Here is a 12,269-nt window from a genome sequence, read left to right on the forward strand (position 1 = left end):
ATGTTCAAGTGGAGAGGGGGAGATATGGCAGTCAAGGAGACTGATTAGGAGGCCTCTGCACTAGTCCAGGCAAGAAGACCTGAACTATGATGGTGTCCCTGAAAATTTAAGATGTTGTGGTGTTATATTTGATAACTGTTGACAAATGATTAGAAGCAGGAGAGGAAGGATATTACATGAAAATAAGGAGTTAAAGATAATTCCTAATTCCGAACTGAGGTAAGGAGAAGATTAGAGGTACCTTCAACAGAAATAGGGAAAATGGCAAAAAGACAGAGGGAGAAAAGAAAGAGAAAGATAGTAACTTCCATTTTAGACACATTTAGTTTGAGAGAAAGAGAGTCTAGAAGGCAGTTGGTGATATGAGACTGAAATTCAGGAGCAAGTACAAATAAATCATTAAATAAAATGATTTTGATAAAAATCCAACAGAGTTGATTTCCTGGTAGTACACAGATCTTTATGGTGGGCTTTCCAGAACTGGTAGGTTTGAGTCTTGGCTTGCCCGCCCACTTACTGGTCATGTGACCTCATGAAAGTCACTCACCACCCTGAGCCTGTGGTGCCTCATCTACAAAGTAGATAAAGTGCTTTTTTAAAGCATAGGTACACATTTGTTGTTAACAATGCCAATAATAATTGATAACAAGGAATGTAAATATAATAATAGAGTATTAGTAATAGAACAACATGTTTTCAGTGTCAGTTCTGTTCTGAAAAATTTAATAACTTGGCTTTGTATTCTTGCTTAGAAAAAGACTAGTGTGGTTAATAGAACCAGTTTTTCAGAAAAGAGCTTTGGCTCCTTAAGGACTTCTCAAGTACCTGCTTATTTTCTTGGTTAAGATTCCAAATCACTGTTCCATGTAATATGGAATAGATGACTTTAACTTGAAAAATGAGATATACTGCCAGCTGATGGCCTCATCTAATAATGGACTGCAATGTAAAGCAGTGAGACATCTTTTGTTTTCATTTTTAAGATTTTATTTTTCCCAATTATATGTAAAAACACTTTAACATTCTTTTTAAAAATTTTTTTTACAAAAGTTTTGAGTTCCAAATTATGTGTTGTGTCCCCTCCCCCACCACTTTGAGACAGCAAGCAATCTGACATAAGTTATACATGTGCAATCACGTAAAACACTTCCACATTACAGACATTATTTTGAAGAAAAATTCACATTGTTATGAGCCCAAGAAGGTGAATTACCTAGAGAATGCATCTCTGAATAACTGAATCAGTTAATCTTTAGATGAGGGTGGTTTTACTTTGCAAACCGCATGTCCCCCAAATACCAGAGTTTATGTATCAAAACAAGTGTTATCATTTGAAGTTGTCATCTTGGGTGTTTCTACATTTATTAACCCTTCATTATTTAAAATATTTTTGAAATACTTCCTTTGGAATTCTTAGAGTCAACATGTCAGCCATACAAACAGTTTAATCTTTTACTTTGTAATTACAGCCTTGGTCTCATTACCCTTCCTTCTCTCTTCACTCCAACTCCCTTCTTGTAGGACAGGTGGATTTTTCAAGTACCAGATCCCCCAGGCCACACTGAGCCCAAGGTTCCCATCTCCCTTCACGCACCATAGGAATTTTCATCAATGACACCACCCCTGCCCCGCCCCCTGCAAAATAAGACCTTTTTACTTCTCACCCATCCCACCCTTTTCAAGTATTTCCCCCCTTCCTCCTTACCCGCTCTCCTCTAGGCTTTCTTTCTGAAACCACAGAAGTTACCTTCCCATCATTGCTTACTCTCGATTTGAATCTGGGACCATCATACATTCCTCTCTATGCCCTCCTTTGTTTTTCCCCTTTCATGTACCTCCCTGTGGTAGATATTATTTGTCAAATGAATGAATGACACCATTAAAAATCATTTGATATTTATAAAGTAAAGGTGGTTTTAGTTCATGAAAAAAATTCATTCAGCAAATATTGAAATACTGATTTGTGTGCAAGTAGTGTTATAAAATGCATTGTGGATTATATTATGATTGGGGGGTTGTGTGGGCTAATAAAGCTATCCAATCTAAGATTAATAACTCAATAGTATTTTGTGCTTGAAGATACCAAAAGAACAAGATAGCAGCCTCTAGTTGTTCACATAACTATTAAGTAAAAAGCAATGTGATGTACAGGACGTGGTTCTTGACCTCCCTCTCCCCTAACTGTTTAGCATCCTTGATTGTATTTGTTAAAAGTATCTCTTGTAAAGTGTAGTTTAATAGTGCTGTAGGTTGTGGAAGGGATACAACATTGTTTGGGATGCTTTTCTTTAAATGTACTTTTCTGTCAGATTTCATGTATCACAGAGGCTATAAAATCTCAAGGAAAAACAAGCCATATGCTTTATTAACAGAGAAAGAAGAGATTGAATTCTTGTATTACAGAAGAGCCTATTAAATATAAGAAAAGCAATTAGTTTCTTGCAATGACAGCAGAGATGAGTTAATATCAAACATCAGTGCCCACTGTTCAGAATATAAATGTGTGTCATAAGCTTATTCCATAAACAGCACTATGTAGATTACTGTCAAACAATATAGTTTGAATTATATGTAATAATTATGAATCATGCCTAATAGTTATAATACCTGATAATATTCATTGCTGCTGTAATATCAGTCTTTGCATATACATTTCTGCAAAAAAAAAATGCTTTAAGAAGAAGAGCTTGGTGTTTATTCTTTCGTTTGCCACCTTTCTGAGAAAGGGTATGGAATTGTTTTCTAAATGTGAAAGAAGTCCTAATATAAAAACTGAGAAGCTTCTACTTTTTGTTTGTTTATGATGTTTCGTTTTGTTCTGATTGGTTTTTATAGAACTCAGGAATGGTTTGGCAAAATACATCATTATTGAATGTTACCTAACTAGCTGAAGATGTCCTATGTTAGTGTATTTCTATTGGTTGAATGTAGGAATAAAATAATTATCAGTTTTTTAGTAAAAGGAAATTTGAATCTCCAGGCATTTGTTATGGCAACTGGCAACATTCTTATTGAAAATGTTAGTGCTAGTATTTCAGAGTTTCTTTGTAAGCAGAATTTAAGGAAGATGGCCTGTGATCTTGGTACTGATTTTCACATTGTTCTTGTGACATCTGGGGAAAAAAGATTCCAAGGAAAAGTTATTTGCCAGTATCAATACCATACGCAAAAGAGTAACGTATAAGATACATTCCTTGTCATAACATTGTTTAGCGCTAATTTCTGAGCGTACACACCAGGAAAAAAAAAACCCCATAACTTGTTTATAAGGAAAATGCACAATTGTTGAAATGAATTCTTAATGACAACAAAGCTTTTGAAACTGACTAGTGGGGTACAGAAATTTCTGAATAGAGAATGGTTTCATTGATCTTGTTTTATGTTTTTACTTGGAAAAGAAATGATTTAGCTGGAAAACATTTTTGCTTTCCAGGCTTCCTAATGTAATGCGAACATGTATGAATTGGGCAATGTAGTTTAAAAACTTCAGTCCCAATTTCAGTAAATGCCCCTGTGTTTTCCAATTCTAGTTCAGCTTCTGCCTCAGGGATTCTTCCTGTAAGAGTATGAGATATTTACACAATTACCGAGAGAAGTTTATAAAGATCATGTTGTGGTAGTGCTGCCTGTCTTGGGTTCTTTGACAACATGACATGCTGCTGCTTTGTATCAAAAAATAACTGTGGTTAGATGGTCATGTAGTCTGCCTCAGACAGAGATTGTGAAAGAATCTTGTGTAGTGTGCCCTTTTAACACAGTTTTCATAGCTGCAAGTGTCTCCCTTAGCCTTTTGACTGCCACATGACAGAGGAAGTAGTAAATGAAGTAACATTTATTGATGTTGATTTTTAGTACATTATTCATAATTTAAAGAACATAGTAAATAAGGTTCTTAAGTTACTAAATACCAGAATTTTGTTTATGTGGCTACTAATCATGTTTATATAACGCCTGTTATATAAAAATGAGTATTTCCTTAGTATGTCTGGGTCTAAGGGTCAGAAGAGGTAAAGCAGCATTTGAATTTACCCATGTTTAGAGATTAGCAATACAGATGTGGCATAAAATCTAGGGAGAAAAAGATTCTGGGTTATTTACCAAGGTCATAGTTGAAATGGCTAACCGTGGCATTTTATTCTCAGTGCTTTTTCTCCCTCAGAAGCTCTTTTCAGGATGTGTCCAGGAGATCCTTTTTATTTTTTATTTTGCCTTCTGGTTCTCATACATTTGAACTATTTTCATTTATGATTTCTTGAAATATATACTATCCAAGCTTTTAAAAAATCCTAGTTTTTAGGGTGTCTAATTCTTTCCTCCATAGATTTAAATTAATTTTTTATTTCTTGTTTGATATTTTCTAGGTATTCGTGTAATTCTTATGTACTTTGAGTCCCTTCTTATAATTGTTATGAAGTTCTTTACTCCTTGTTTTTGGAGATCACTAGATTTGCAAACTTCTTTGATTTACTTATCTCCAACTTTAGTTCCCAATCTGGTAGTTTATACTATAGCCAGAGTCTCTTCTCCACTGTCCTTTTGGATAAGTTGGTCGACCCTGATTAATTTCATCATGATTCTTGCATGTAACTCCCATCTCCTGGATCTCTCCTAGTTCTCTCCTAGATCTTTGAGGTTTAGAGTTCTGAATCTTCAGTTCCCTCTTTGGTGCCTCAGAATGGAGTGCTAGGCACCACTGAGGTCTGATCACCTTTGATGGCCTGATCTGAGTGTCAAGACATGTTACTAGTTTGGCATTATGCTTGTCATTAGTTATTCTTCACTTCTCCCACCCACAGGCATTTTGATCGTCCTGGGGTCTTTCTCTGGGAATCCATATGCACCTGATGCCTCTGTACAAGTATACTTACACATATAAATATTGTCCCTTCTCGCGTTTTGTTGATACGTACTTTGATGGTCTGTCCCCTTTCTTATTGCCCGTGGGTTTTGGAGTGACTTCTTGTGCAGTTCTGGGATGGGAGAAGTCATGTATTTTGATTTTTGTGATCATTCTTCAGTCTGGTACAAGTTTCTTGTTTTTGCTGGAGGAAGAATGTGGGAGCTAAACCAGGGGCAACTCGTTGCAGGTAGTGATCTAGGTAGGGAGTAGGATGAGCTTTGCAGTTATTGTAAGATAGATTTGGATAGGGCAAATACAGAAAACTGAGATCAGCAATGAAGTGTTGTAACAATCCAGGGATGAGGAAATGAACACATCTCATCTCCTCACACCAGGTGAATGAAGAAAGGAGATACATTCTAGAGAATTGAGAAGATTTGGTAGCCTGATATAGAAGATTAAAGAGTTTTGTTTACCTTTGATTTTTAAACCTTGGAGGTCTACAGTAATGTAATCAGCTAAAGGATTTAAGTTAGCTCTAGCTCTCCATTATTACTAGCTTTCTTAAACTTCTCAACATGTTTTAGGTATACAGGGAGGTAAACATTACTTTTATGATGTTAGTATTATTTCCTTTTGGCAAGTAAGGATCTATTTGATGGGGAGTAATTTGGTTATTTAGGCCTTTTCTGTTCTCACTGACGCTGTCCTAGTGTAGGCAGGGCCCCTTTATCACCAAACTTAACTATTGTCATAGTCTCCTGGTTTTCCCATCTCTGAGCTCTTCCTTTGAATTCATCCTCCCAACTACTACTTAGTCATGCCTTTGCTGATAGAAATTTTTAGTGATTTGCTATTGTCAACATGTAAATTTCTAACTCCATTATTTCGCATTGAAGACCCTCTGTAGCATGGCTCCTTACTGTCTTGCCAACTTTACTTCTTATTACTTAACCTCAAAAAACTCTGCAGTTCAGCCCATCTGGGCAGTTCTCTGCCCCAGTAGTGCTACTGTGCCTTTCTACTTCCCTTCCTTTCCTAGAGCTGTTTCCCCACATCAGGAAAGTCTTCCTTCTGTTTCTTTACTTACTAAATTTCAACCTATTTGTAAAGCCTAACTGAAACCTGTTTTATCAAACAGTCCCTGATTTCTTCTATTTTCTCCTGCTTGATAGGATGTTACTTATAGAAAGCATTTTGTTTTATAACTTTCGATTGCATTTAGGTAATATTATTATAATTCTGATTTTAAAGTAACTTTTAACAACTTGAAAATACGTTTATTTATATTTTATTTTTTACATTGCCTAAATTTCCACATTTCCCTTCCCTGCCAGTCTCACAGAGAGCCACCCCATATAGAAAAGATGTATTATACGAAAGGAAATAATGAAATAAAGGTAAGAGTAAAGGGTGAATAGCACTTTTAGATATTAGACCATGTGGAGTGTCCCAACAGTCTTATTTATAAAACATCACTCATCAAAACCATTTGGTTAAATGTAGAGAAATAGATCAGTGGAACAGACTAGACATGGGAGAGTCAGAAATAATGGAGCTAAGTAACCCAAGATTTGATAAACCTGAAAGCATAAATTACTTAAGAAAGAACTCATTATTTGATAAGAACTGCTGGGAGAACTACAAGGCAGTCTGGCAGAAATTAGGCTTGGACTGACATCTTATTCCATATTTTTCAAAGAAGGGTTTGGTAGCCAAGATATTTAGACAACTAATAGATATCTATGGGATCAAAAGCCATATCTCGATAAACAGTCAAAGGATATCAACAAGCAGTTTTATTAACAACCATATGGAACAGTGCTCCAAATCACTAATAATAAGAGAAACACAAATCAAACTAAACTTGAGGTTTCACCTCACACCCAGAAAATTGGTAAGGATGAAAAAAATGGGAGTAGTCAATATTGGAGGGATTATGAGAAGATAGGGCCCTTAGTACTTTGTTGGTGGAGTTGTGGATTAGTACAATTATTCTGGAATTTGGAATTAGGCAAATAAGGTGATTAAAATGTCCATACCCTTTCACCTAGAGCTTCCACTGTTAGTCATATACCCCAAGGAAGTCATTCAGAAAAATGAACACACCCCATATACAACAAAATATTTATAGTAGCACTGTTTTTGGTAGTAAAGAACAGGAAACAAAGTACATGCCAGTTGAATGAGGAATGGCTAAACAAATTGAAGTGCTTATGGACTATTACTGTGGTATAAGAAATGACTAATATGATTATCACAGAGAATCATGGAGAGACTTGTAACAAATAAATATGGTCAGCTAAAAAGGAATCTCCCATCATGGATCACTGCCTTGTCCTGACAAAGGAGCTTGGTAGCATAATGAAACTATGAGCTATGCCATGCAGGGTTACCCAAAATGGACAAGTCATTTGAAGAGTTCTGAAAATAGGTGAAGGAAATAGCAAACCACTCCAGCATCTTTGCCAAGAAAACCTCATGGACAATATTAAGATGATAAAAGATAGGACACTGGAAGATGATCCCCTCAGGTCAGGAGGTGTCCAAAATGCTCCTAGGAAAGAGCCAAGGACAACTACAAGTAGCTCTAGCACTAATAAAGCCTCTGGACCAAAGCCAAAAGGAAGCTCAGCATGGTGATCAAAGGAAGGTCCAATGCTATGAAGACCAGTAGTATGTAGGAATTTGGAGCATAAGATCTACGAACCAAGGTAAATTGAACGTGGTTGAACAGTAGATGGAAAGATTAAATATTGGCATCTTGGGTAGCAGTAAACTTAAATGGATGGGAATGGGTAAATTTAATTCAGGTAATCATTACATATACTATCATGGGCAAGAAACCCTTAGATGAAATGGAGTAGCCTTCATAGTCAGTAAAGGGAGGAGAAAAACAGTACTGTGGTAGAATCTTAAAAATGATGGAATGATTATCTGTTTGAATCCAGGGCAAACCATTCACCTTCACAGGAACGCAAGTCTGTGCTCCAGCCACTAATGCCAAAGAGGCCAAAGTTGCTCAGTTCTATGAAGATGTACAATATCTTTTAGAAACAACATTAAAAAAGATGTCAACATGTTTAAGATAGGGGTTTGAAATGCTAAAGTAAGAAATCAAAAGATAATTGAAATAATACGCAAGTTTGGCCTTGCAGTACAAAATATGGCAGGGCAGAGATTATCAGTTTGTCAGGATAACTCATTAGTCGTAGCAAGCACTCTTTTTCAACAACCAAAAGGCAATTTGTACACATGGACATCATCAAGTGATCAGTATCAAAATCAGATTGATTATATACTTTGCAGTCAAAGGTGAAGAATCTCTATACAGTCATTTAAAACAAGACCTACAGCTGACTGTGGCTCAGATCATGCACTTCTTATTACAAAATTTTAGACTTAAATTGAAGAAAGTAGGGAAAATCATCAGACCATCAGAGATATGACTAAATTTAAGGAATTAGATCTGGTAGATAGAATGGCTGAAGAACTATGGACAGAGGTTTGGAATATTACACAGGAGGCAGCAACAAAAAAATACCAAAGAAAAAAAAAGAGCAAGAAAGCAAAATGTGTGTCTGATGAAGCTTAACCACTGAAAGTGGAACAAGGAAAGATATACCTAACTGAATGCAGAATTCCAGAGAGTGGTGAGAGATAAGGTTTTTCTTTTTTCTTTTTTTTTTTGTGTGTGTGAAACAATCAGGGTTAAGTGACTTGCCCAGGGTCACACAGCTATTACGTATCTGAGATCAGATTTAAACTCAAGTCCAGGGTCAGTGCTCTATCCATTGCACCACCTAGCTGCCTCAAACACTTCATAAACCTAAGAAGGTTTTCTTAAATGATCAGTGCAAAGGAATAGAAGAAAACAACAGAATGAAAAGGACAAAAGAACTCTTCAAGAAAATTAGAGCTTTAGAGGAATGTTTCATGCAAAAATTTGTTCTCCAAACACTCTCTATTAAGTATAGGACTTTGTATCTAGTATTTCTTAGATTTCTCTGAATCTGTCCCTAGTAATTAGGGTAAGAAGAGAATAACAACAATAACTTGTATTTATGTAGCCTTTTTAAGATCTGCAAAGCAACTTACATACTTGATCTTCTAATTCAACAATATCAGTTAAGTAAAATTTAATGTATTTTTTCACTGAAAAAAATCTTCCTGAACACTCACCTTTCTATTTACTAGGGACATAGTAAGAGAAATCTAAGAAATACTAAATAGAAAGTCCTCTACTTGATAGAGAGTATTTGGAGAACAAATTAAGGAACAAACTTGAACTGGTTTAGATCCTCTGACTTGAGTGATCTTGACCTAGATCTTTTGTGATTTGTGATATCACAACCACTAATTATACTAATTGTGTTGGTCAACTACAGCGTATTTCTTTCAGTAGTTTCCTTCTTTTATATGAGAAGTTGCTTTTATAATGACTATAAACAGAAATAAGTCAAAAGTTAACCAGGAATAATACTTTTTCTTTGGGCTGTGAATTGTTTAAGATTCCTTTAATGTATTCTCTGCTATCCATATGACATTTTGTAGCACTATTTCAGTTCCTAGATGTGTAGGGGTTGTTGAATTGTTACTCACCAGCAACACCACACACTTGTACAGTTTGGCTAATGACTCACAGAAATTCTTTGTGGGTACTTATTTTAGTTTAAACAGTCATTCCTGATGTCACTATGTGTCAGAAACAAGAATCAGAACTGATTGTATTCTATTTCCAAATGGCAATATGTTCATTGATAATCAAGAGAATCATTTCAGTTGTGTTTTTAACTGATTTGAGGAGGTAAGGTAGAAGGTGGTGAGCGGTGGGGTAGGATGATGGTAATGTTAATAGAATTCTTTAAAATGGAAATGGAGCGCACCATTTATTCACTTGTTTATAAAATACATTTTTGTCAACATCCTTTGTTTTTATATTGCCACAATTTTTCTTAGTATTTCTTTTCTCTCCACATATCTATCATATGCCACAAATAGTATTTTTTAAAGGAACAGAAAAAGAAAGAGGAAAAGATAATAAAAATCAAACAGATCGATTCTTTCAAAATATCTGCAAATATAGTCAATGTTCCACACCCGTGGACCTCCTGCCTCTGCAGAGGAGTTGGGTGGAACAGTGTTCTCATATCTTTTCTTTGGGACCATGGTTGTTCTTTGTAACTCTGCAGCATTCACTTTTGATTGTTTTGTGACGGTGGGTTTTTTTCTCTTTGCTTTATTGTCATGGTGTATTTTGTTTCTTGGCTCTGTTTACTTCACACTCCCATCAGTTCATACAAGTCTTTCCATGCTTTTCTGTATTCATCATATTTGTCATTTCTTAAGGAATTGTGATATTTTGTTACATGAATGTTACATTATTTGTTTAGCTATTCCCAAACCAGTGGACATCTTTTTTCTTTCCAGTTCTTTGCTACATCAGTCAGTGTGGTGCTATAAATACTTTTGTGTATATAGGGACTTTGTTCTTATGAGTTATCTCCTTGAGGTATATGCCTAGTAGTGGGATCTCTAGATCCAAGGGTGTGTATATTTTGCTTACTTTATTTGCATAATTCCAAGTTGCTTTCCAGAATGTTTATGTTAATCCACAGCTAAACCAACAGTGCACTAGATATGCCTGCCCTTCCAACATTGATTCTTCTTATTTTTTCCAAAGTCCCAAGTGTGAGATAAAACCTTACGTTTCTCATACTGTTAGTGACTTGGAACATTATTCATATGATTATTAATAATTTATTAATGATTTTAAATAATTGGCGATTTTTCTTTTGAGAATTGTTTATTCACATCGTTTGACCACCTTTGCTCTCCTTATGAGGGAGCAAACCCCATGTCCTAGGAGACCCAAGGAATAACCAGATACCCAGTTCAACACAATAACCTGCAAACTCAGCCAAATAGTACCAGTCTTCTTCCAGAACCTACAAGAAGAACGAGGTTGGGAGCTAATTTATGATGCATAGAGAAACTCTAGGATGTAAATAGGCTGGAGTTTTGTCATTTTGAGTACCTTTTCCTGGGATGGAAGGTGTTTTGGCTTATCTATAGCCTACCCTAGTCTATTATGACAGTGTTGCTGTTCCTTTGCTTCCTCACTCCAAGCTTGGATCTCTGTTGACCTTTTATAGATGGTGTGTAGTCTATGCAAAATAAATAAATCTAGTCTTTTGTTCTATGTAGGAAAATATACCCAAAACAGGTTCCAACAGTACACCAGCTAGATTAGTCTCTTAACTCTTGTATGATACATTATCTGTACTGTAGCCTGTGCTTTCCAGTCTTAATCCCACAAATCAGTATTCTTAAACTTGGATGATATTCTCCTTCCAATTTCATACCAAATTGTAACTATTATTTATTGGCTGTGTGCCTAGTTACAAGATACAGAGTCCTTAGGGTCAAAGGAAAAATGTTAAGGGGTCGCTTCCGAATTCCCTCATAATCATATGAGTCCTTTCGGGAAATCTAAGATGGGCTCCTACCTAGGTTGTATTTGGGATTTTACCTGTCACTAAAGCAGTATACGCCTTAAATCATAACAGAATCATTCCAATCTCTTCTTCATAGCTGGGAGTCACTAATTTCTCCCAGAATGATGATCTCCTGAGTTGCTAGACTAGTGTTAACTTTCAATTTATTGGTAGTACTTAGCTGAGGTTGCTGAAGATAAGAAGCTCCATGATTCTACTCGCTCTTAAGTGGCAGCATGATTCAGCCATTCTGGCCTTGAGTCTCAACTTCCTGAAGTCTGAGGTATCCTTGTCTTCACTAATGAATGACATATGCTATCCAAGAGGAAATTGACCCAACACTGAGCCAAGTGGTTTCTGTATACCAAAGAAGGACTGCTTTAAAAAGCACTAGCATTGTACTAAAAAACTTAGCTCAGAATTTTATTGTCTTCTATCTTGGGGGCAGAGGTGGGGCAGACCTATAATTTCATTGGCATAGGGTACTTTCAGTGAGGCAAAGCCTTCTATCAGTACATGTCAGCATCTCCTTTGTTGTCTGGCCACTGAGAAGTTAAGTGACTTGGCTTAGGTTCACATAGCTAGAGGTAGGCCTTGAACCCTGGGCTTCATCACTACACAGCAGACTCCAGTGGGGGCCATCGCCAGGCCTGACTTATGCCTTGCCACTGGACTTTGATGACTCTGTAGGAGAGAGTAAGGCTGATGACTTTGCATAGCTTTGCCTCACTTAAATCCAGTTCACTTGTAAGTCATGTTTTTTCACCCTCCTGATGTCATTGCTCCTTTTTGAGAACAAAGGACAAACAATGATCTATGAGTAGTAATAGCTGCCCCCTTGGGGACCCAACTGGCCAGTTCCAGTGTGGCAATGCTGCCATTTCCATCCTTCCTTCTTTCTTTCCTTCTTTCCTTCCTTCCTTACTCTGTTT

General features: G+C 36.4%; 1 protein-coding gene across 2 annotated transcripts in view; it reads left to right on the forward strand.

Annotated features, from left to right (window-relative positions):
• PIK3CB (phosphatidylinositol-4,5-bisphosphate 3-kinase catalytic subunit beta) overlaps positions 1 to 12,269 on the forward strand; it is a 117,694-nt gene that overhangs the window by 11,142 nt on the left and 94,283 nt on the right. The window lies entirely within an intron of this gene.

Source organism: Trichosurus vulpecula, chromosome 2, assembly GCF_011100635.1.
Source record: "Trichosurus vulpecula isolate mTriVul1 chromosome 2, mTriVul1.pri, whole genome shotgun sequence".
Lineage (NCBI taxonomy): Eukaryota > Metazoa > Chordata > Mammalia > Diprotodontia > Phalangeridae > Trichosurus > Trichosurus vulpecula.